Raw genomic sequence first — 26,885 nt, forward strand, 5'->3', positions numbered from 1 at the left:
CACAGACACAAGTCTGACCTCCTGCTGCTGGGAGTCCTTCCAGCGAGGGAGGCTTGGACAAAGGGTTTCCTGCCTTGGGAGGTGCTAGCACCACCCCAGACAGGATTTTGTGTATTAGGTAGGACAGGGCTCAAAGGAATGAGACATGCCTGGGGCACACAAGGTGTCCCTGTGCATACACCGGTCAGAACCAGTTCCTGGGTCACTCCAGCCCCAGAGCTGGCGCAAGACCGGACAAAGGAAAGGGGGTGTAACCACCCCCTTCCTGGTCCCACCCAGAGGAGGGACCTAGTCGTAGTGCAGCCCCCTTTAGCTGAATAAAGGTAGGAGCTGGTCCCATTCCAAATCAGATTAATCTTGACGACTTCCACGAAGAAACTCTTGACCTTCTCCCTCCTGAACCATCAGAAGACTGAAGAATCTCCCCTATGGTCAGGGAGTGACCATCCTGCTTCGCAGGCACCATCAAGCTCCTGTGCGGTTTGCTGCAAAGTCCTTCCATCCTGGAATCCGATGATCCAGCTCGACAAGACCCGGACCTCCAGACCTCTCTGACCTCTACCCACATCCACAGCACAGCTGGGACCCGTGGGTGCGACGAGCAACGTGGAGACGGCCATCTTGTGAAACCTGCACAGCGCTTCCAGCACGACCGCCGAGGGATCCTCGAGTGAGTGCATTGGGGTTTGAGAAGCCCTACACCGACGCAGCTCCTGCACCAAAGACCAGCCCCTCAGCATCCACGAGATCTGCGTGGGGCCCTTTTGCCAAGTTGCTGCTTGTCCTGTTGTTTGGTCACTTACCGGCTGGTTAGTGACCTCAGAGACGACGACCCGAAGAAACCAACACTGCTGGTCTGGTCCCCCAGACTGGCCCTTGCTTCCCTGTGAACGAGAAGCACCCCGGACCCTCCTTATCCGCACCAGACGCCATCTTTGTTCCACCGCGTGGCTTGCATTAGCCAAGGCCTGTTGTCCAGATCGACGATCCGACACCGCCATCAGCAGCAGACTACGTGGGACAGCTCGTGCCTCCAGCCTGGTCGTGAAGAGCAGCTCCTGGTCCGCGCAGCTACAGAGAGAAGCGACCCTTCCTTCACCTGACTGCGGCGACAGCACCTGGTTCCCTCCTGGTTCCAGCACCGTCACTGGCTAGTGACCGAGACTCTGTGCCCTTCCCTTTCAGGACTCCTTCTTTTAAGTTCCACCCTTGGAACCAACGGACTCCTCCATCTGGCTGCCTGCCAGCAACTCCTTGTTTCAGGCATCACCGGGATCAACGCAGCAAACCCGACGCAACTTCAGCCCTATGCACCCGCAGCCTGTGGGCTAGGTAACTAAAGCTTCTAGGTGTTGAAGTCTGAGTACACTATCCTAGAGTTCAGGTCTCACTGTTGTTTTCCCTCCATCCAGCCGGGTTTATCCGGAATCCGTAACTTTCTAAACTGTACGATCCATAGACGTTGGTACGCATCCCGCGTGAGAGTTTCCACTCTGCACGTGAGTCCCGTGGGCCTCCTACTCCTTACTTACCTAGTTCGTAGCGTAGTCCCAGCGATCCTCCAGCCTCTGGATCTCCTTACAGTATTTTCTTTCCTCGCATTCCATTGTTTTGAGATTATGGTTTGTCGTGCCCCTAAGGCGCACTTGTAAATATTGTGCAAACTCGTGTTTCCTTTTTAGTATTGTCATGTGCTTAGCCCTCTGACCTCATAAAGAGTTCAGCGGTGTATGTTAGTTAATAAATATCAGTTTATTTTCATAACAACCTGTGTGGTGTCCTTTCACTTGGTATTCAAGGGGTTATATGTGGTAAAACAGCTGGCTTCACATGCCATAAAGAGTTTAGCCTAAAGACTGCTTTTGTCCACGCTACTAGGATAGCTGGTCTATAAGGTTGACTTACAACCAATCACCATAAGGGTTGTTTGGACTGATACAAGGTGATCACTAGAACTAGTGAGCATCATATATCAGGCCAACTTCTCACAGAGAGTTACAAACTTTTTTGCAAAATTCGTCCTATAATATATCCAGTTTGAATCCAAAGGGTTGACTGGTGTGACACAGAAGTGCAGATTCCTGCCAACGTCGTTTTATGGGTTTAGCTGATGGCTTTACCCAGGTTAGGCCCGATCCTCGTTTTGTAACTGACCATTCAGTCACCACTTATTCGGTGGGAAAATTATGTCAGAACTGGCTCAAACATTCTACTGTGGCATCGGTTAAACTGCATCTATCCAAGATGACAGATGAAGTAGATTTGAATGATTTCATAAAAGGTCCGGCTAGTGGCAGATCAAAAAGATGGATATATGCGATTTATAATGAAATCTGGAAAACTTCACAGATTGAGGCGGCAAAACGCCTTAGGACCATTGATCAGGCCAATCTAGAAAAAGTGCTTGCAGTTGTAGATAATAGCATTAATATGCTTTCTTCCCGCATTTACACTTTAGATAATATTGTGTCTTCTGTTGTTGGTATTGTGCAAGATGAATTATCTGTGTTATACCATGGTCAAAATCAATTGCGTTCCATTATGCAATTTGCATGGACCCTGCAGACGCTTAAGTCTGGAAAAGTGCCTTGGAATCACATGAACGTGTCCTCCCTATTTGCCCCATTTAATTTAACTGAAAAGCAACGCTTACTTTCAATGAGGGATGCGTCTTTTTCTATGTTACACATTGAAAGGCTGGAGTCATTACCGTTTTCTGTGGCTGAAGACACTGCTGCAACGTGGCTTATCCATGGGTTAATCACACTGCCATTTGCTTTATTTAAATTTACAAATTGTATGCGATATATTGCCATAGACTGATACGAGCCCTTTGGTAGTGCATTTCTGCACGAGGCCTGGTCCCTTCCCTTTATATACAGATGTTTAAAAGATGAGAAAGAGGTTTATCTAAAAGGTGAGGAGTGCACCGAAACAAAAGATCACTCGTTAATGTGTAGACATATCCAATTACATGGTTCCTGTAATCAGGAACGTCCCAACTTAGCCTGTGTTTTGAAAGGTACGCCGGTTCCCGCAATCGTCCCTACTTTCACTTTACTGGCAAACTGTAGTTATTTAATTTTGAATAATGAAGAGTGCTGTGGGTTAATTAGAGGCATCACTTATGTAGTAACTGTATCTGAACGTGTGGTGTGTTGCAAAAACTTTCTATAACCTCCTCCACATGGGAATTCAGATGTTTCCATCTGGCCGCGAATCCCAACCTTGACGGCAGAGTTTAATGGAATGAGTAGAATAAGAGCCCTTTTGTCTCAAAAACAAGTGGCCCTGAGTTCAGCTCGTGAAACATTTGTCCTTCACATCGCCAACACCCGCACAGAGGTGTAGGCCCTTTTGAATACTGACTTACCATTGCATTTCAGCGAGTTGATTCATTCAATCTTTAATGCGTCCTCCACTTCTGGCCTTGCACACTTTTTTGAAATAGTTAGCAGTGGTCTTGTGACTTCATTTGAGAAGATATTTGGAGTCATTCCTGCTTTCTTCCATTCAATATTCTCAAGCTTATTTGGTGGATTTCCTGTTTTGCTGGCGCTGGCTGCAGGCGTTCAGGTTATATTTTGTTTTATTAAAAATGGATGCCCGTCCTGTGCTACACGCCGCACAGCCCCACCTGGCACTGTTCCGCAACAGGATGCTTGAATATTATGACACTCTGCCGCTTGCGACCTTAAGCACGGCATATGGATTATCGTTTCTATTTTCCTATTTCACATGTGTCCAGCCTGTGTTTCATTGCCTGAGCTGCGATTTTGACTGGGCCCTTGATTTGTGTCTCAGCAACACGGTGTCTCAGGACTGGTTACTACTCCTGTTACTTTCTGATACCAATAGAAGGACACAGGCCTTTGTCCCAAACTAGATCGTCACCTTCTGAATTTCTCCCTAAGGAAAGATAAGTTTAGGATGCTAAACCTGGTCCACGTTCTGTCTGCCCTCGATCGAGGAAACTTGATGGTAGTGCTGGACTTGCAGGACTCATATTTCCATATTCCCGTCATACAGTCCCACCAACATTATCTGTGGTTTCAGGTGGATCAGGAGCAGCATCAGTTTCCATTGCTCCCCTCTGGCCTTACCAGTGCAACTCGGGTGTACACAAAGGTGACTGATGGTGGTGGTCACAACCCATCTATTGTAGTTGGGACTACCAGTCTTCCCATATCTCAACAATTGGTGGCTGAAGGTGTACTGGACTCACAATAAACATTTGTGAATAGCTCCAGATGACAGCAGATCTTTTGATATTGTTGGAGATTTCCATCAAAATGTTGAAATCATGCCTTCACAATGGCTCGCCTTCATTGGAGCCATCCCAGACCTGTTGATTTTCAGAGCCATCCGTCCACATAAACAAGTCCAGAGTATTTGGCTACGATCCTGATGTTGCAGCCTGCAGCCTGGGCCTTCAGTGAGGTCAGCCCTGTGGATTCTTGGCCTCCTGCATCTCACTTGTGGATCACAGCAGGTGGTACATGCTGGCTTTGTGGTGGAATCTGAAGTCTCAGTGGGCTCAGCACTCAGGAAATCTGTCAGATTCCATCCAGGTGTCGGTGTCGGAGGAGACTGCAAAAGACCCGCAGTTCTGGCTTCTCAACCACAGTTTAATGTGCGGCAGACCCCCTCCCCACCCAGAAATAATGATTGTGATGGATGCATCATTGCTCGGTTAGAATGGTCATCTGAGAGAGGTGGAGATCACAGGACTCTGGTCTCTGGCAGAGGTGCACCTCAACATTAGCTTTTTGTAGTTACAAGTGATTCGCTCTGCACTGAAAGCATTCCTTCCAATGATCAAGTGGGAACAGACATAGGTTCTCAAGGACCACCCAACCGCCATGTGGTACTGAAATAGGGCTGAGTGGGGATGAGGGTCTATTCCTTTCGAAGTGGCTAAATGCTCTGGGCATTTCCCTGATTACCCAGCACATGAGAGATCTTTAAACACCAGGGCGGACGAACTCAGGTGATGGTGCCTATAGGGCTCAACAAATCCACTCGCCCGCTCGCATTTGCGAGGGAGAATTGATGACGACTGGCTATTTTTAGGCCCTATTCGCCCTTTTTGGCGAGTAGGAAGACAAAATAACTTTTGTCCTCTGTCTTTAAAAACGGAGCAAAAGTGACCAGATTTAAAGGCATTGTTATTTCTCACAAAGGGAATGAGCAATAAAGATGCCTTTAAATTGGGTTATTTTGTCACATTTGCTCCGTTTTCAGAGACTGAGGTCAAGTGGGTTGTAGTTGGGTCGAGGGGATTTTCCAAGGTACTAGACCTGCAGGACTAGTACCATTTTTCGGATTTTTCGAGTCCTGGCCTAGCGATGTTGGGAATGGTTGTTACACTCAGAGGTCTTTTCTGGTAGAGACTCTATCTAACTGCAGTTTCTTCACCTGTCCTCCCTCCTTCCCATTCTGTGGAATGATCTCTTTCATTCGAATAAGATTACATCTCAAAACGTTCTGCACACTTTTTTATATTGTCTCCACTTCTGTCGTCATGGACAGAATTCAAAAGGAAACTGATGATGTATATAGACAGGTCACAACATCACATCTGCACTGGACAGGGCAGCTCGAAGTAGAATAACACCACCCGTTGGTACGAGGGAAAATTTCTATACCAATTTTCCGGATCAAGTCTGACACCTGGGGATATTCAAAAGGTGAAGACTCTGCAGTTAGATATAGTCTCTACGAGAAAAGACGTTACTGAAGGATGGGGCGCCAGGACGCCTCCTCAGAGGTAGCCACATGTTTTTTAAATTCGATTGTATTTTAAGGAACTTATTCTTTGATGTCTGTTTAGGAAAGCCTGCCAGCAGAGGGCCCTCCTCTGACATTTCACAAGGCTGTCGATTCTACAGGTTTAAGCTTAAAACGTTGGCTGACAGTAAGGCCCCTTTGTCAGATATTATTCAGCCAAGATAGGGGCCACAAGTCCTCTTCAGCCATCAAGCTAGCAGAGCTTTATTTCTAAATAACTCAATTTCTAAGTTATTGTTCCAGACATACAGACTGTAGTTCACAGAATATGCTTTCATTTAAATGGAATTGGAATTGAAAGATCAGGTCCCTGTGAAACTTTCATTTTAAAAATAGGCATTACCGCTGAAGATGGATGGGAAAACTTTATGGGGTAAAGGGAAGGCTAGCCTTGTATAGGACAGAGCTGTTTTCATGTGCCCACAATAATTACAATTCATACTTTCTAATTAATGTTAACAAATCAACAGATAATACTCCGTAATGGCAGATAGCAAACCAATTTAGGATACTGCTATACCTCAGATCACCATAGAGAGGGTGGATTTACAAAATTTGCTGCTATCTGAGCACCCTTTGTAATTGAATAAAACGTCTTTTTCTGGTAACTTACAGTTAAAAGGGCTGTGTATTTGTCACTTGCAAAACCATGTGAAGAGCATTAGAGTGGCTCCTCTGTAGAAGACACATTGTCGCCAGATTATGTTACCAACTTTCACCTAGGTAAATACCCTAGGAGGTCCTCTCAAATGACCAAAGTAGCTTAACCTGCCAACTATTTTTGTCCAAAGGAGGTTCGAGGATTCAAACTACTGCATTCCAAACACTTGTAAGACGGTTGGTACCACTAGGAATGTATCTGCACTTTAATTGTTGGATATATGTCTGAAAACACAGTTTGTAACATTAAGGGTGAAGTTATTTATATTCACTAGGTCTTAACACTCCATTGAGATGATGGGAAAGAAAGATGTAATTTGACACCAAATCACACACAAAAAGAGAGAGAATAGCAAATTGTTCTTTTCACTGACTCAATCATGTCATACTGCCTAACTTCATTCTACTAAATGCTGCAATACAGTCCTCGCCAGAACCCATTTGACCGGCTATCAAGCAATGCCTGAAATATAAACCCTATCATGGAAGCTCGATCAGCCGAGAAGACGAGTACTGCTTTATTATTTTAATTTGCACCGGCGAAGGCACTGTGAGAAAGTTCTCACACGCAGGGTCATTGGGGTAGATAACTTGTAGCTCTCACAGCTACTCTACCACGGCAGAAAGCCCGAGTACCCCCATGAATGCAATAATGCATAGTAAAGGGCAAATGAAATTGCTTTAAGCTTCCAAGACAAACCTGACATACCAGCTTTTGTCCTGATGATGATGCATACATTTTGAAATTGCATCGAAACGTCGTCGACCATATTGCACCATATGTTTTTTCAATTCACATATTATGTTAAGCAATGGGTTGCTATGATTTAATTCTTGTCTGTAAAATGGATTACTAGTACAGACCGCGTTTGTGCGCTTTTTACATAATTGTTCTGTCATATGTTTTGTCTTGTCCTTTGTGGGTCACAGGTTGTGCCCACTTTTGTATAACTGTTATACTTACACACTTAATTTGAAAAATTGAAAAATAAAAAACTCTGTCCGGCTGGACAGTAGTCATATATACTATTTAGTATATGTCTATCATTCAGTTGATCTCTAATTACTAGGGTCCTCTGTTCTGTAAAATATGCAATACAGTGCAGCACACCATACAATACAAGTTGATATACACAAGGTGCTCATACTAAAATACACATTATACATAACGTGGCAGTCCAAACCTCATAAGGAATGCACTACACTACAGGAATATTGTACAAGTGTTCACCGTAACATACCAATCACCAGCCCACACAGCACCACCTAGAACTTATGGCACCTCTGCCAGTTTGAGATGCAGTAATGGTTAGTTGCAATAAGGGCATTCAAACAAAAGGAAGTGCACCTGGAGGAGCTGTGTGAGCAAATATAAATCTTATTGGTCGAACATATGATGGTCCAATAAAATAAATTATTAAAGCAAATCTTTATCTTTTTTGTATGAAAATGTGTTTTGATGTACTTGGAGTGTGTGACTGTAAATCCATGCCCACAAGTACCTTTTGTAAATGTTCTTCCTGTGACTTTGGCACAGATTCTCCCTTAGGCAGGAATACATTTGCAACAGTACAAGTAAAATGTTTCTTCAAGAATTGGGACCTTTGAATATTTCCTTGTACTGGTATTGCTGAAAACAACTTTTTAGTCCGAGTACAACTATAATACTCTATATGGAATGCTAAGCCTTACTATGGTGATCTTAAAGATTAAAACGCTGACATTAAATAGTGGTGTTCAATAGCAAGCCGGAAGCAAGGACATTAAGCAAATGGTAAAAATGGGTTTTTCTACTACTAGTGGTGTGTTTTTTGGGTGGTGTGTTCGTACTCGGCATAACGGCTATTGGTGGGACATGCGCAGTGGCACTTATTAAGCTCTGATAATTGCTTGTATTTACTGCCCCAACAGCAATTTTCTTGCACGAGGGCCCATGACATCCTTGCTACGCTACTAATCGTACCATTACTGCCCCTGTGTTTCTAAGTTTTATCTGATGTTAATTATCCATTCCTGCATTAGGCCTGTACGGGTTTTACCCATCACTTCCCATCATTTCTAGTCCTAGGCTGAGAAGGGTACAATAACTTTGTAGTATGATGTGACAATGTGTTTGATACCCACACAATGTTAGATTTCTGTACACTAATTGTAATTTAAAATGACGATGCTGGATAAAGAGAAAAAGCATGCTCTTTGAATTTTCGGTATTTATTTGTTTTTTCGAAGTTATGTTTGTGTAGAGGGAACATACTATTATATTCAGTCTTATACAAAGACACAGGCGTGTCTTTATATGTAGTTTAATTTTGATTTTATCTACCATATCAACTATACAGAATATATCATTTTATAGAAATTCTGTCATACCACAATTAGAACGTACCCAATATTAGAAATACTTTTAATTACATTAGAATGATCAGGATTTATCAATTGTTTATAAGCCAAATTATCATTAATAATTTCATTTATCTCAAAATATTCCTCAATGAGTTTAAATACATAGAATTAAGCAATATGTGTTCTGTTTCCGTTTCACCAAAGTCACATGTTTTTCTCCATTGAATACTTAACAATACATCTGGTTGTGCGTAGGCCTTTATAGTTATTGTTTAAATATTATTAGAATGGAAAGTAGTGAGCTACAATAGATACATTCAAAATAAAGCTTCACACATAAATGTTGTTGGCATGCTGAATTGGAACCATGATGGTGTGTTTTTGTGTGGTCATTCGTTCATATTACATCAATCTCAGTCTGTTTTTGCTTTCGCTGTGTTCAAAGTTCCTTCTCCCACATCTTCTTCAGTTCATTTAGTTTGATGTAGATATCACTTCAACTATGAAAAATCTGTTTCTCAAATATTAGTAACAGACATTACTGACAAGGATAACAATCTTCTCACTACATACCTGTAACAGCTTGATACTTGTAACTGCTTGATAACAACTTAAGTCTAGTCACCAGTTGCGGCTACTCCACTAAGGCGGAGGAGCGTTATCCCCTCCATGAGAAGGTTGAAAAAGGAAAAAAATAAAATGATAATAACTGATTGTTATTATCGTTTTATTTTTTCCTTTGCTCAGCTGGGTAGGGGCGGGGCTGCTTTGCTCACAGAGCAGTGGAGGATTGTTTTGCCCACTCCATGTGCGCAGGACGCTACAGCCTACCGTCTCGGGCTGGTCAAACCGGCATGTGCACTTTGCATGTTCTCCATGCAGGCTGCATTACAGCCTGCATGGAGAACATGCCCAAACTCACATTCTCTGGCGGAGCGCCGATTCACGGCGCTCAGACTAATCACAACGTTGCATTGCAGTATTGTGATCAGTTATTGGGAGGCTGGGAGCCAGGTGCTTCCTGCCCTGGAAGCGGGCGAAGAGGACCGAAAAGAGGCAGCGGCAGACAGTTACGTGTTTTAAAAAAAAAAATCTTAATTACCTCCTTCTCCCTGTGACTCCCTGTTAAATACCAGCCGCCACTGCTAGTCACTGAAGAATTCAGGGACCCCACAGAAAATGAAGTTGCAGGTAATAGTCTGTTCACACAGAAACCCAAACTACAGCACAGTTGTAGGTACGTCATGCTAAACTGTACCCAAAATGAATGTGCACATGCAAACTCACACTTGTAATCTAAATTGTTTTTATGATAAACTAGCATGCACTTATCACATCTCAGTTTATCTGATTGAACAGACACAAAGTTGGTGACTAAGGTGTAGCTCCCCTATCAACTTCTGCAATCAGAGTATGAGTCAATCTTGCTTCATCTATACAGTCCACCCAAATGTATGAGATGAAAGGGCTAGCCTTACTTCAGTATTTTTCTTTAACAACAAATGTTATTGATTTTCTGCAGTACCAAGTGGGCAGAGCCCAACAGAAAGTCATACATGGACAGGGCAGATTGTAGAGACTGTAGGCACTGAAAAGTTTCACCCCAGGAGGTCTGCGGAACATCAGACCGAACTCCCTATCCCCGTCCCTCCCCCGAAACCACGCAGCCCATGAAAAGCAAGATATGGTTACAACAAATCAGTGTCCATCCACATCTGTAGTGAGCTAACACATTAAACAGGTGAGTCATTTACTACCAGCCGCTCAAGAGGGTCCTGGTTTGCTAGCGGCGCAAGGAGGGATAAGTCTATACCTCGATATTTAGCCCACCTGGCCCAGATCTTCGTGTGTTTCTGCGGACAGCCCCTCGCCTGAAACACTGCTATTTTGTCCGACATACATTTATCCAACACCTTTTTCCATGTTGTAATACAGGGGGGAGATGTAGCTTTCCAATGTTGTGCAATGTCCTGTTTGGCTAGTGTGAAGAATAGGAGGTGTCTCTTATATCTATTCCCCCGATGTTCTCAGTGCTGTGTAACCATGTCAGTCTGGGATCCGCTGGAATGTCCCATGTCAGTACCCGCCACAAGCATGACAAAACGCCCGACCAGAAGTGTTGCAGTGCCACTCAGTTCCAAACCATATGGAAGAATGTCCAGTCGTTCAAGTCACAGCAGAGACATGTAGGGGATTGAATGGCCCCCATCTTCCAGAGACAGAGGCGGGTATAGTATATTCTATGGAGGTACTTTAATTGAATCAGCCGGTATCTAGTGGAGACAGCAGAGTACCTGGGGTTAGCCAGCGCCTCATCCCAGTCATCATCTGTCAGGGCTGGTAAGTCCGCCTCCCACGCAGCCCGGGTCCGATGCATGGTAGTTTTGGAGTGCGTGGTGAGGGTTTGATAAATGTGACGAATTTCAACAGGGATATGGGGTGACATGAGATGTCGTATCAAAGGAGACAAGGCATGGCGAAAGCTGTAGATACATATGGAACTGGGATTTGTGTCAAACTCCTCCTGCAATCTCTGGAAGGACTTAAGAGTGTGCCCCTGCATTATTCCCTAAGTGTAGAAATCCCTATAGTGTCCCATCTGTGGAACCCCACCAGGGCCAAAACTGGCAGAAGTTGAGATCCCTGCCAGAGGGGGATGGTGCCGGTCAGCATGCCCCACCATCCCATAGACCTGGACACTCGCCTCCATATCTGGATCACCGTCTGGTAGGCAGGGGGGAGGGCATCTTGATGCCCAAATGGAAGCTTAAACTAATTGAAGCTGAACTAACGAGGCTACTCATACGTTGGGCGGTTTGCCACTGAGAGCTCATCCTCGCGTCTTTCTAATTGAGGACTGCCCTGCCAGCACATTAAACACGCATCCGCCCTCCCGCCTCCAAACTTGTTTAATCTACCCTTAAGGCTGGGAGCATTGCCATTGACGGCTCACCCGCGTGGCAACCTTAAATGAGGGCCTATCTGCAGGTGCATTAATCCCGGGCACAGAGCACCGCCGAACCGCCCGGTGCCATCGTGGTATTCCACTATTCCGCCCCAATTGATATAGCAGTAAACCCTTTAGTTGGTCCAAGATTTTCACGAGAGCAGACTCAACCAGATTGACCTAAATTACTACTTCCCCCACGAATGAAGGAAAAACACACAGTACTTCAAGGCAAGAGGAATATTCCTGTTCTTACCATAGACCTCTTTGACAACTACAATCCCCCTCCCCCAGGGACAGTGACCCCAGTAGAGATTTCAGGTTGCTCACTTATTGTACTGAAGATGATCTATAGTCCCTAAAAGATCGAAACGCCGTCGACCCCTACAACAGGAACTTCCTCAATTGGGCTTACTTATGTGAAGTTCCTTCTCTGTTGTCAATGCGAAGTAATGTTTTTAAGTTCACCTCACTTTGTCACATTACGTACCTGTCACTTTATCTGAGCACTTGATTACTCAGACTATTTCAAATCATGCTTGTGTAAAATAAAATGTCTATTTTACACCACATATGCTCCCCTACTACTTTCGTGCTCCCGCAATGATTAATTGTCTAGCCTAAATTTGACCTTGTGTCCTCCTTGGGGACCCCACTTGGTTGCATAGGACCCTATTGGGCCTAACTGAACCGTTATTTTCCCTAAACATATCTTAGCCCCAGGTTCTTCTAACGGGGTACCCTTGTTCTACCATACTGTAAAGCAAGCGTGGCAGGGACACCATCTTAAAAATGGCGGATCGACCATATAGCGAGAAAGGGAGGTGGGACCACACCGTTGTTTTGTCGCACACCGCTGGGAGCAAGGGAGCTATGTTGCGCGACCACGCTACGTTGGGACATTTTGTGAGATATACTCCATGGTATTTGAAGCCCTTAGCTGCGACGATCAGCTTTGAGGCCCAAGCCTGACTCCTCTGCTCTCCGCAGATGGGAAAAAGATGGATTTGGATGGGTTAGCGCACATTCTGGATTTCTGCCCGAATATCCGTAGAATCTAGAGTACCCGCGGCCCAGTGACCCAGGGATCAGACATGAAGAACAGGGCGTCATTCGCATATAACGCAATCTTATCCAAGCACTCTGGTGACCAGACCAACCCGCGAAAAACCGCATGTAGGCGTACCCATGCTACCAAGGGCTCGATAGCTAAGGTGAATAATAGTGGCAAAAGGGGGCATCCCTGCCTCGTACCCAGCGAATAGGGAAGGGGGCAGAATGGTATCCGGTTGCATGGACTGTGGCGGTAAGGCTTGTATATAACAGCTTCACGTAGGCGTGAAAACGCTCCCCAGATTAAAAGCCTTTAAGAGTTTTAACAGGTAGGTCCAGCTCAACAAGTAGAATTCCTTATCAAGGTCTGCCAACAGGATGGCTGCGTGGCGTCCCAGACGGTGGGCCTCTGCTACCGCGTGTTGCACACGTCTAATGTTGTGTCTAGTGGGGCGTTGCTGCATAAAACCAGATTGATCTGGGTGTACCAGATCCCCGATACACGTGCAGAGGTAGTCGGCCAGAATCTTCCCTAGCAGTTTAGGCTCGAAGTTCAACAGGGATATGGGGTGATATGAACCCGGATCTTCTGGAGGGCGGCACGGTTTAAGGAAGGCGACTATCTCAGCGTGCCGCCAGACCGCCAGCAGAATACCCTGCTCAGAGTCCCCGAGTAGCGCCTTGAGCAGGCGAGGGCCTAAAGTCCCCATATGTGGGCGCATGAAATCCCACGGAAACCCATTTGGGCCCGGCTCACATCCCAGGAACGTATTGGATAGAGCTGCCTGTAGCTCGTCTAGGGAGATGGGCTGGTCTAGTGCGTCCCGCTGGCCATCTGAGAGGCGCCGAGGGGGAATGTCTCAGAAAAAGTCATCTATGAGAGGGTCGGCAATTACCTCTTGTTCGTCGTTTAATGCCACATAGAAGTCGGCAAAGACCTGCACCACCACCTCTGGAGAAGCACAAACGTCACCATCTGGGGACCCTAATAGAGGAACCTGCGTCGGGGAAGCTTTGGCCTGACACAGTCTATGGAGCATCTGGCTGGACTTGTCGCCCCATTGGTAAATCCTATGTTGGGTCGCTAGCCAGACCTCTTTAGCGCTATCAGTGAGCAGCTGGTGCAGCTGCTACTGCACATGTAGAAGATTGCGACAGGCTCCGGTGTCGGAGCCATCTACCATTAAAGATTGTAAAGTGGCCTGTCTGTCTTCCAATTCCAATTCTTGTATCTGGGCCAGACGACGTCGTTTCTCCCGGTACGATAATTGATATCGGCCGCTCTAATCGTAAGATTAAAGGCCTCCCACAAGACGGTCGGGGATGGGGAAGTCCGGACATTTAGATTGAAGTAGTCGGCTATTGCCCCATGCAGCATTTCCCTATACCCGACCTCTCTGAGCAGCCAGGGAGACATGCGCCATCTGTAGGGTGTACGGCGGGGGTCTGCAGGCAGAGCTTGAGTTGTACAGGTGAATTGTCACACAGGCCTAGGGGCAGGATGGAGGTGTGCCACACTCTGTGTACATAATTATGAGGGAGGAACAAATAATCCAGGCGTGAGTGGGTGGGGTAGACGGATGATGCAACCGTGAACCCGACTACAGAGGGATGAAAGGCCAGCCATGCACTGGCCCAGCCCAATGTGTGTGTCAGTATGTTCAGTTTGGACCTGGGAGGGGGAGCATCCAATGATGTGGCCCGCCACCTGTCCAAGTGACCCATTCTGTCATTCCTATCTCCCACCAGAATTGTCAGGCCACCCGGGAGATCCCCCCACAGCTGCGTTATTTTATCAACTAAAGTCTGGCCAAGCGGAGGAGGGGCATAGATGCTCCCTATTGTGATCTGTTCCCTGGCTATAGTACCAGAGACGACCACCTGGGTCTAGCCAATGTCGTGTAACCTGGAGCGGAACTCAACAATGGATTAGTACTGCTGTACCAGGCGCCCCCATGTGAAGCCTGAATGGTACACTGTGACAAACCCATAACTGGAGAGGCATGGGGCTTTATTGCCCAGATGTGTGTCCTGTAGTAGTAGAATGTCGGCCGAATAACTCTTCATCAAATGAAGCACCGCCCCTGTTTGACCTTGTTTAATAAACCCCGTACATTCCAGGTAAGAATGTTAAGTTCCCCCAGTGGAGGATCACCCGCGGTGTGGGCCATGTCTGGTCCTCAAAGTGTAGTGCAATAGATGATGTGTAGATATTGGGATATAGTGGTGCGTGTCTGGTGCGTGAATTGTCAAGCAAACAACAAACAACTCCACCCATACTTCACAAAACATGGAGTATCTGTCGTGGTGGAATCTCGATCCAGGCACCAAAAGCGATGACCCTGACGGTTCCCCCAATGGATTCCCCCCCCCCCCCCGCCCCCCCAAATTGCCCAGCATAACTCAGAACGTTGAGGGCGTGTTAAGTTCAATACCTTCCAGGGCAAATACTAAGGACCCCAGCCCCATGAATCCGAGACACCCCAATTTGTGGCCATCACGGGGGGGCCAGGCCAGTCCATGAAAACAATAGGATAGAAACAGTCTGGGACCCCCAGGGCCACCTCAGTCTTCTGTGCCCGTCTGACTCTGGGCGCTCCAATTGGAGCGGGATTGGTGTTGCAGATTAGTTGCATCTCTGCCCTGTCGGCCGCTCCTGTGTGAACTTTGGGAAGAGTCTAAGTCTATGGGGGTTGGCGAGTGCAGCTTAAGATTGCATCTCTCGTCCGTCCACACAAACACTTCCTCTGGGGTATCGAAGAAGAACGTTTTGGCATTGTAGATCACTCTCATGCGGGCTGGGAACTGTAGCGCATAGGATTAGTTCAGCTCCCATAGTCGTCGCTTGGCCGCTACAAAATACTGACGCTGCTGCTGGACCAACCTGGTGTAGTCCTGTAGTGTAGGTCCTATATTCATTCCCAATAGGCACTGCGCATTGGAATAGTATATCCTATAGATTAGACGTAGGGCTGAGGTCGACTAGGTCTCTATCGAATATACTAGACTTAATTGTGTGTGCCAGCTAGCTCAGAGGTCACTAGAAACGTTCTCGAATTCACAACAAGGGATTAGTCTCAGACAACCGCATAAACATGACAACTTTGTTTCCCCAAGATAAAACGTATCTTCAGAGTCGTGGAAACAATAGATAGATTTTTCACTCTGTCAATTGTGCATGCTTCGTTTCACTAGAGGCGCAGAGAAAGTAGAAAGACAGGTGTTTTCAATAAAAGGATTTATTGAACAGTCTTCTTTCTCAAGCATAAGAAATGAACTGCTACAATAGTAAAACTGTTTGTAAAATATAATGCTTACAGTATAAATAGTAGAATAAAATAATACTATAAGAGCATTGTATGGTTCCTAAACTACATATAAATACATACATAAATAACAGAGGCTAAAAGTACTCAACTGGTACTTCTAAAATACGCCTACCCCGGTGTACCTAACCTAAGCTAAGTACGAGGGAAGGAGTAAGTGAGGTGTAGTATAAAAGTAGTGTTCTTTTGCCAAGAATCTGCTCAAGATTTCTCTAAGGGTCTAATCAGCTCTGTACCTTAGTTTAGAATGGAGATGGTCGGTCTCGGGACTCGATTTCCCAACAACCCGCAAGGGTAGCTTGGAAACTCTAGAGCTGGATTTCTCGGCAGGTGAAAAGACAGCGTCTCTCTCAGTGCGTCTGCTGGAGGGTCGGCTTCCTTCGGCACTTGCTGTAGCAGGGTGCGTCGGGCAAATATATTCGAACTGCTCCAAACCACCGTGTGTTTGCTTGAGCGAGTACGGGCATATTTATACCTTGAAGGTGCCGACTTTGACGTACAGTTGGACATAATAACATCATCAAAGAGTCTCAGTTCTTTGAAAACTCCATGAGTTCTTGGACAAATCAATATTCAAGGAAGGGGAAGTCCCCGGCTGCTGAGGCTAAGTTTTCCAAGAAATCGTTGTGGATTTTCGGAACTAGTGGAAGTAGCCCTGCCGTATTTGGATTGCATGAGCTAAGCCTAAATATGGTTAGGATTTCTCTGCCTATATAAGGATATGGTGATTTATACCTCTATATGGGCATGAATCGGGAAACTTACAATAGGTTCCTAAAATGATACATGACACCCACTCCACGTTATCATGTTCATCTAAGTTCAAGCACTAAAACATATAATCTAGAGCATGTGTTTACAACCCCCTATAAAATCATATAAAATGCATTTTGAAATGGTTGCACACGAAAAAATGAGCATTTTGTATAGTACACATTTTAGGGAAATTACTTCATTGTAAGCATATAATATGATATTAGCAATGCTAACTAAATGAATCACGAAAATTACATTTATGAAATGGCTCTTAGTTACAGAAGAAAAAGGTCGAGACCATCCCATAGCAGAATATACAAACTGTTTTGGTTTGTGGATTAAGCTAATATTGTTTCTAGGAAGTGTTCAAGGAATTCTTGTTCTCTAAGAATAGTTCTACTTTAAGCAGATTACTTTTTGTGCCAAAGTTCATTTTTTTTAAAGAAAAAGTCAAATAAATCTGTCGTAAAAATAGTCTCACACTTGGTAGCATTTGTTTTGAAAAAAGTGAAGATCGAATTTCAGAGTTCAAAAGAACGCTGTGTGCTAACTTTAAAAGTTATTCTCGGTGTCAGAAGAAAACATTAAGTCATCAAGGCTGGCAAAGAAATCGTCTACCACAGTAGATGAAAGTTCGACTACTTCATTAAGGTCAATTGTGCACAGATGCGAAGCATCGCCGTCCGCGTCACCCGCGTTCATATTAGATGGTACCTGTGTGCCTGTTGGTCCGCGTATCTCACCTCCAGTTGGATTTGCCGGTGAGATCTCAATGAATGCCGTCATCCGGATTGGTAGCCGCTGGGGGCAACACAACATATGAGCCGTTACCGAACCCAGTAATGCATCAACATCCGTTGGCATAACCGAGAGTAGTGTTAGACAGACATCTAACACACATTCCTCTCCACAAAGCAGGCATCGTAGAACAGGTAAGATGCAATATTGCCACATTGGTCTGAATGACAGGAACCGTGTGGTATTCAGATCTCTCAAACGAGCCAAGCCAAGGATCTGTGTTATTCTCTCACGATACCTCATGGCCTGGAGTGCATTTTCCATGCTGACTTGGGTATCGCTGGTGGCCAGATGTGCCATAACGGAGCAGGAGGAATAAAAATAAGATCCGTGCTACAAGTCCCAAAATGAGAGGCAGGCTGCAGAATAGAGAGTGGACAGTTAGGAAAAATGCCCAGGACTGCTTCAAAGGGTGCTAACAATCCCCAAAAAATCTTCTTAAATACATGTGCAATACCGCTGGTATCAGACATGTTAAAGATACGACCTAACATTTCTGCGAAATGTACTGGGCAGTATGTTGATAATAATGCATATATCTCTGCAGAAGTCCTTGCAATTTGCAGATCATACGTCTCTTTGGACGAGGTCAGTGGCACAGTTTTTTGCAAAAGAATGGCTTTCATTCTGCTTACAGTATCAATTCGTATGGAAGAGATGTTCAGTGAAGGCCATAGTAGTGACTCCCCGTCTGTCTTGGTTTTAGGAAACAATACTTGCATACAACAAGTGACCCTGGCTGACACAGTAACGAGATAGCTTATTCCTGCATCATTCCACAACAGCTGTGATCATTTAACATAATGTAGCTACCATTGGAAAGGTGTCTAAAAATTGGATCTATCACCGCTGTGGGCGAACCCTGCAGGTGGCAAGAAAGGTTATTGGAAGAACCTTTGCAGGCTCTGTGTAAAATAATACCTTGACACAATAGTGTACCGCTTAGTGAGTTTTCACAATTTTTACCACTAAGAAATACTTCCTTTCCCCCACTCCAACATTTTTGTGTGTATGGTAAATCCCAGGTCGACTTAATGTATTCTTTACCCAACCTTTCATACAGGCCTGCGGGTATGTGTTTTATGCAATACTGAAACTGGAAAGTTATCACTGGTATCGTGATGGTGCCATGTATTATCCATTCAACTGATGGTTTCTCAGAAACGGTCAGTGGTAATCTTTCCAGTTTTTCTATGCTCAGCACCGTATAGTCTGCTCGCTTCTGTGCCAACGAGATTTGTTAATCTGTAAGGTTAAACACAGTAAACAATGACGTAGTGTTGATTAAACGCCAAGGCACATAGCCAGAACGAAGGTTTTGCAACGATCAGCCTAATAGCATTATAGAACGTAATTGAGACTGGCCATGTTGTCGCATTAGCAAGTCCTGTTCCATATGTCTATGGCAGATGATACAATGCTGTCTAAAGAATATATTCTGGACGTCAGAGTTGTTAACCCATTGTCAACTACAGAGAGTGATTTCTCCAAATTAATACGATCAATTTCTTGTATTATTTCAGCTGTTTCCATTTTCAATTTTTTGGATTATTTTAGCTGTTTCCATTTGCGTATATACCGGCGAATATGAAATGTTTATGACGTGGATTACGAGGTCCAAGTAAGAATTCTCGTAAATCAACGCCATCTTTAAGCAAAGATAAGAGTTGTTTTATGTCTGGAAGTATAGATCTCTGTAGCCACTCAAGGCATAGTTTTCCTACACTGTAAGTTGTTATTATCCCTGGATGCTGTCTATGGATATATCTTGGATCTGGCTGAGTTACTGTGAAACCTTGTGTCTTGTTCAGGAATCTATCTTGACAGTTATTCATGTCTGTGGGCCATATTAACCATTTTTTCCATTCAGGATTTGTTCTGTTCTGTTTAAAAATATAATTTACGCCTACCTCCTCATCTGAAGTAAAATCACTATCAGGTGTGGGTTTAGGTATGGACGGTTTGTTTATATCTTTTATCTTAGCAATGCCAAGACAAGATGTCTGTTGAAAGTGTCATTCAAAAACATCATTTGTTCTGGGATGATACAGGCTCTGAATAATGCTTCTAAACCTTGTACCTGCCAGTCCTTTGTGCCTCAAACACTTTTTGACTCAATGTTGTCTTTCCAAAAGTCAAAGCCTAAGGTGGACAATTTAGCATAAAAGGCAGCAAAATAAATGTGTTTAGTATTTGTCAACATAATTTTCATGCCTGTCTTATTCACATATTTAAAGTAAAAACGTTCTGGGTTTGTAACATTAAAACCTGTGAAATATGGAAATTTTCTAAGAAACGTTCTTGAACTACCTTTTGGAGGTGTTGGACAATGTTCCCATTGATTATAAGTTAAAACGTTTCTAGGGTTTGCAGATTTATGCAAGTAATGATGGCCAAATGATTAAAACAATACATTTCTTCATAATTTGCTGAACCTTCTAAGTGTTCATGTTTTGTAAATGTTGCTGACATTTCTAAGTCTGCCATCATGTTATTAACAGTCTCAAAGTCCCAATCATCAAAAAATGTGCTGGGTGAAACGAAATCACTCAAGGAAACTTTAAATTGGTGTGGAGTCTTCAGCAGCTCAACAGGGCCATAAATGCCATAATCAGTTGTATCCCAAGCTATTCCACCAGGTAGAGGAACCGCTGTGATGTTCACTGATGACAGGTCTCGTTGTTCACTATGAGATGAATTGTGTGGCTTCAGGAACAAGTTGATGGTCATACTTGCTGTGTCCATTTTAATGTGTTTTCCATCTATCAGCTTTCCCAAAGTTAACACAAGAATGAGCCATAACAGGAGATAAAGTACACCTAACACAATCCAAAGTTCAACCCAATGTGAAACCAGATATGTATTTGTAAGCTCTTGACCAAGTTCCTTTACTTTTTCCTTGAAAGATTTCTTTGCTGTCATAGTTTCAGGTTCACTGGGATCCTCAGAAAAATTATCGAAGTTGATAAAATAGCCAGAGGCAGTTCTGTCAATTGTTGGTATTGCATCCGGATTCGTTGAAATCGCTGGAGTTGCTTGTTCCCTTGACATGTTTGTATAGTCAGATGCTACATCATTGTAGACGGGAGGTCCTTGACGAACTGTTATTTGAGTTTCAAGAGGCACAAGTTCCATGGCTTTGTTGTATAGTCCTTCTTTTCTCACTGCAGGTTTATCAAAGGTGATAAGTCTTTCAGTTTGAACCTCTTGGATAGTAGCAAGATTTGGTTGTCTGCTACATCTTGGGAGTCCACTGGGCCTACTACTTATTATCGGCCACATGGTGTGGTTTTACCAGGTCAATTGACACAGACCGGTTCTCCTTTTTTCCAGCAAGGGGCGGCAGTAGTACTGTTCTTGATCCGTGAATTGCTAGTACAGGTAATGGTTTTCTGTACGAAGGCCCAAATTCCTTCTTGTCTGCTATTTTCTCCCTGACCAGATCCCTAATCTTTGGAATCCAGACAGGTCTTGCTGGGGCAGGTGGTTTTTCTTCAGTCGTCGTTGGCTTTTCGCTGGTATTGCTTAGACTTCTTCTTATTTCATTTAAATCCTGTAAAACAGCTAAATGATCTTTGATATCAAAGGGTTTTTGTCCCACCACTGAATTGTGACGATCGAGGTCTTCAACCAACATTCTAGTACCAAAAATGATTTCATATTGCGTGATTTCACCCAGAGAATTTCTTGGCAGGTTATTAAGACTATGTTGGACATTTATTAGATGTTTGACCCACCCATCAACCAAACCTAATACCCTGGATTGCTTTATGTCACTGTTTTTTCTCTCCACAACCGAATTTCCCTCAGGATGGAATGGACTCGAAAATCTCAATGTAACGCCCAAGCTGGCCATGGCCTCCTTGTAAGCCCTAGAGCTAAACGCAGGACCCTGGTCTGAATGTAGCGTGCCGATTGCGTATGTGCCGATAAAGACTCGCAAATCTTTTATAACAGTTCGGGCGTCAGCTGAGCGCTGAGGCCACATTCAAATGAATCTCGTCTTAATATTTGTGGGACCGCATTCGTCCATAGTGACGTCTGCGTGTAGAATCCCTAATGTTGTGTAACAATGGTGTCTGTACTGGGCTGGCTACACTGTAGTCAGGAATCTGGTGGTGTTCAAAGCTGTGGTATTTTTAACAGTCATCGCAATTAATTCCGAATTCGTATACGTGAGCTTTCATCCCTGGTCACCAGTACATCTCTTCTAATTTTAGTAGAGATTTAGAGATCCCTTGATGTATCAGACCCTCTCCCATATGTGCTTCAAAAATGAGAGCACCTCTCCTGTTCCTGTTTGGAATTACCCCATCCCCCACTCCAGGAATTTGAGCAAAAGGAACAGAGTTTGCTACAATTATGTGTTTATATTTGAGTGGATAATTTAGAGGTAACACGGCTCCGGTGCCTTTGCTCGTGGCATTGACAGCGAGCATGGTTTCACCGTCTATCGTTGTTTTCCAACGATTGATTGTAGCTACGGAAGCCGTTTGCACAGCTGCCTTCGCGGCTTCATCAGCCAATGAATTCCCTTCAACGTGAGTGCCTTCACGCTGATGACTCAGTGTATGGATCACATGAGTCTTTTGTAGTTCTTTCTGTAAAAGATCTACTTGTTCCCAAAGATTTTTATGCTTGATTGTGCCACCTTTTTTGTTTTTAAAACCGTTCTGAACCCAGGTCTGCAGATATTCATTGTAATACCGGACGCAGTTATTTATACGAATCGCACACAATAAGTGTGGGGAATTCGCATTCGATATTTTCCAGCGCCATCTTGAATGCTTGGAGTTCAGCTCGCTGAGCTGTACAGTCTCCTAGTGATTGAGTTTTTGTTACCATAGGTCTAAATTTACTATCGCGCCAGCGACCTTTAACAATTGCGCACACAGCACTGTAAGCTTGTTTACCCCCAATCGCGGGCTGTGCTGATCCGTTTGTATATATTATACAGCCGTAATGTTCTAGAGGTAGAATTTCAGTAGGCAGAGGACATTCTTGTTCGTATTGGAGAAATTCTTGTGTCTTCAAAAAAGGGTCAAAAACGTATTCAACGTCTGTTGCAGCAAGAGAATTAACCCATTGTATCCATCTTGGATGTAGAGCTTTTGCATTTGGAATGCTTGTATTCGTAACTGCCTCTAAGGCAGGTACAGGTGTAACAACTTTTAATGCGTTTACCCTGTGGGAGAGCTCTCTCTTTTGCTATAGCAGTCTGAACCGGTCAGAATTTTTTCTGTTGAAGTTAATTTAATTTTAGCTTGTGTGTACAAGTGTGATTTGTATGCTATTAGTACCTTTTCACCTTCATTAAAGGTTAGGTATGTGAATCTGCATCTCCCTGGGATGATTCGGATAACAAGGTTGCGTACATTGTCGTGTGTTTGTAAGTGTGTTGTTGCCAACATGTCTATTTGTACTGAACGCAAAATTTCGGTTTGTTTTTGAGTCCAATTAGTTGGTTTGAAATCAGGTTTGATTAGTTCGTAGAGAGGTTTAACCCTTTCTATGTAATTCAGAATGTAAGTTCTTCTGTAGTTTAGGAGTCCTAGAATTGACTACGTTTTTCAGCGTTTTTGGAGTTTGGAGCAGCGCACATTTTCTAAAAAGTTTGCTGCCAGGCTTTTGCCTTCACTCGAAAGTTCGTATCCCAAGAATAGGACGTTGAGGTGGGCAATTCTTGATTTTTTAAAGTTGAATTTATACCCTTCTGAGGCAAACCCAAGTATTATGGTGTTCAACCTGTTCAAGTGCCTGTCCAAATCATCATCTGTAAGGTAGATGACATCGACATAAGATAATGCCTCATCATCATACGTTTGTAGTAACTCTGTTACCCTGGCTGAAAATAATCCAGGACTGTTCTTGAATCCCTGGGGAAGACAACAGAAGTGTTGTTGTGTCCCCATTATTGAGAAAGCGGTCAAGTACCTGCTTTCTGGTGCAATATTTTGACAGAAGAAACCGTTTGAAATATCTAAAGTAGTTTTATATTTCTTCTGAACGATATTATTCATCAGTGCTGCACTGTGTGAATTTTTTACTGCAAAAGTTTTGCAACAAGAGTTTAAATGTCTGTAATCCAAAACTAGACGATATGTTTCATCTGGTTTGGAGACAGGAAACAAAGGATTGTTCATTGACGAGGTGCATGTTTCAAGCACCCCTTGCTATTCAAGTTGATCTAAGATCTCCCTGACTTGTTTTTTAGCTTCCTGCTTATCTGGATACTGCCTCTGAGCAGTAGGTTGATTTTCTAACTGTATTTTATGGTAAGGAGAATCCTCATCCCATCCCACATGATTTTTATATAACGCTGGCGCCTGGGCCACAGCCCATTTTCTGGCATAGGTGTATTTTTTATGAATAGGAATATGATTAGAGAAGGCTGGCATAATGATCTCTTCGCCAGGCGGTCACTCCCTGACAAATTCAGGTGGCCAGTCTTTTTCAGCTAGAAGTATGTCATAACCTTTAGATAATTTTTCCCAAAAGAGTGCTTTTATCTTCCTAGTTATACCCCCCTCTATTCGGAGTGTTACTTCATATAACTGATGGGGGGTACACTTATTCTGGTGTCTGCAGTTTCAACCTGAATGCATTCCACTGTCTCCAGATGATCTTTCACGATCCTGTGATATATGGTGACCTCTGCTGCGCTGTCCAGCATTGTCTGGGCCCACTCCCCGTTCTTGAGTTGTGCCCTCAAGATCCTCGGCATGTCTGATTTCAATACTTCCTACCTTCTTTTTGGAGAATTGAGTTTTCTTAGTTTTTTGAACTTGTTGGTCGTCTTTGGACTCGTTCTTTTTGTTCTGATCGTCCTCTTATTTCGGGTTTCTGTGAGGAAATCTGAAATGTACGAGAGGATCGTGTATCAGTATCTATCAGGTTTTCTTATATTATCCCTATTTCTAAGGTTATATCTTTTTTCAGAGTGCTCCTTTTGAGGAGATCTACCTCTGGACTGAGAGCGCTTCTCTTTAGGAAGTGACTGTCTACTATTTTCCCATTTCTTTTTAGGAGTAGTTAGATTGTTTTTGATAAAAACTTTTTCAGGATTTTCTGTTAGTTCAGGTTTTACAGGTTTCCCTCCCAAACTATCTCTTCCTAGTTTTTCATAGGATTTTTTAATAATTCTGGCAAGTTCATACGGTTGCCCAAGTAATATCAAGTTCTTTAAATTTTTGGGGGATTGCCACTGATGCTGCTTCACCTTTAATGTTAGCTAATAAGATAGCTGAAACCTGTTTGAAATCTTTCAGTAATTTCATACTTAGATTCAGGGCCGGTTCTGGACCGTATTCATTTTGAATCTGTCTCAGAATGTCTGGTATTACCACCATAGTCGGGACACCATGTGTTTTTGTGTAGATTGAAGCAAAGACTGTACCTCAAGTGTCACAGTCCTCTACGTGTGGTGCAATCCCCATTGGTAAACAGATTGTTAGTACACCTCATGAGAAACACATGATTCTATCGGGAAATACTGCCTCTATTTGAGTAATTTTCTGGGGTAACCAGAATGGAATTTGTTCCCTTTTTGCGGGCAACTTACCGATTACTGACTGTATAGTCTGTGGTATGATTTTGTTTGTGTTCCCCTGATGAGGGGTGTACTGTGGAATTCTTAGAGCAGGTTGGACTGTTAAAGTCCGCTTGACATATTGTACCAATTGTTTTTTAATTAATTCTTTTAGCTGAGCTAACAGTTCTACATCTGACATTCTTTCAATAATAGGATGTGGTGTATAGCTGGCTTGTACCGGCCATGTAGCTCCTGGTCTACCTAGTGGACCGAGCCTGGTAATAAGATTTTGATGTTGTAGGGCGCCTTTAAACCAGAGCTGATGCTCTTGGTAAGTTAGTAGAATTTCAAAGTCCTCGAAAGGAACGTATTCCGCTGGATGTTCCTCCATTTTGTAGAAGTGGAACACATGTGTTGTTGGATTTGCATGTGGAAAGACAATTCATGAATAGAATACCTCTGTCTGACGATATTCATGTTCCTCTATGATGAATATAACTGTACCACCTCTTGGTGATAGGCCATTTTCTATAAGCTTTATAGCTATGGCTTTTCTCACGTTTTCCGGGATGATTATAGCATCTGGGTAATTTTTATTAAACCCTGTGGTGTCTAAACCTGGTTGATGAGTTCCAGATCCACAGCTTTGGTTTGTCGTTATTCGAAATTGTTTAATGAAAGTTTGCAGAGCAACTTTCAAGGAAACAAAGATAAGGTGCACAATATTTTGGAACACTGTATCCTTCAACGTTGAACAAAACCAAAACTAATACATAGGATTTTTCGTCCTACTCAGTTTATGGCGGATATTTTATCCTTTAACACACTCCAGACGTCTATTAGAGTTTTTACGGATAAAGGGGTCTCTGTGAAAAGCACGACTGAGTTACTCTAGTATCTAGCATTAAATTAGTGCCTTACCAAACGTTGGGCGCAATGTAGTGAAGTTCCTATATTTCCAATAGGCTCTGTGCATTGGAATAGTATATCCTATAGATTAGACGTAGGACTGAGGTTGACTAGGTCTCTATCGAATATACTAAACTTAATTGTGTGTGCCAGCTAGCTCAGAGTTCACTAGAAACTTTCTCGAATTCACAAGAAGGGATTAGTCTTTGACAACCTCATAAACATGACAACTTTGTTTCCCCAAGATAAAACGTATCTTCAGAGTCATGGAAACAATAGATAGATATTTCACTCAGTCAATCGTGCATGCTTAGTTTCACTAGAGGTGCAGAGAAAGTAGAAAGACAGGTGTTTTCAATAAAAGGATTTATTGAACAGTCTTCTTTCTCAAGCATAAGAAATTAACTGCTACAATAGTAAAACTGTTTGTAAAATATAATGCATACAGTATAAATAGTAGAATAAAATAATACTGTAAGAGTATTGTATGGTTCCGAAACCATATATAAATACATACATAAATAACAGAGGCCAAAAGTACTCATCTGGTGCTTCGAAAATGTACCTAACCTAAGCTTAGTACGAGGGAAGAAGTAAGTGAGGTGTAGCATAAGGGTAGTATTCTTTTGCCAAGAATCTGCTCAAGATTTCTCTAGGGGTCTAATCAGCTCCGTACCTTAGTTTAGAATGGAGAAGGTCGGTCTCGGGACTCGATTTCTCAACAACCTGCAAGGGTAGCTTGGAAACACTGGAGCTGCATTTCTCGGCAGGA

This window comes from Lissotriton vulgaris, chromosome 1_1 (genome assembly GCF_964263255.1).
Source record: "Lissotriton vulgaris chromosome 1_1, aLisVul1.2, whole genome shotgun sequence".
NCBI classification, from domain to species: domain Eukaryota; kingdom Metazoa; phylum Chordata; class Amphibia; order Caudata; family Salamandridae; genus Lissotriton; species Lissotriton vulgaris.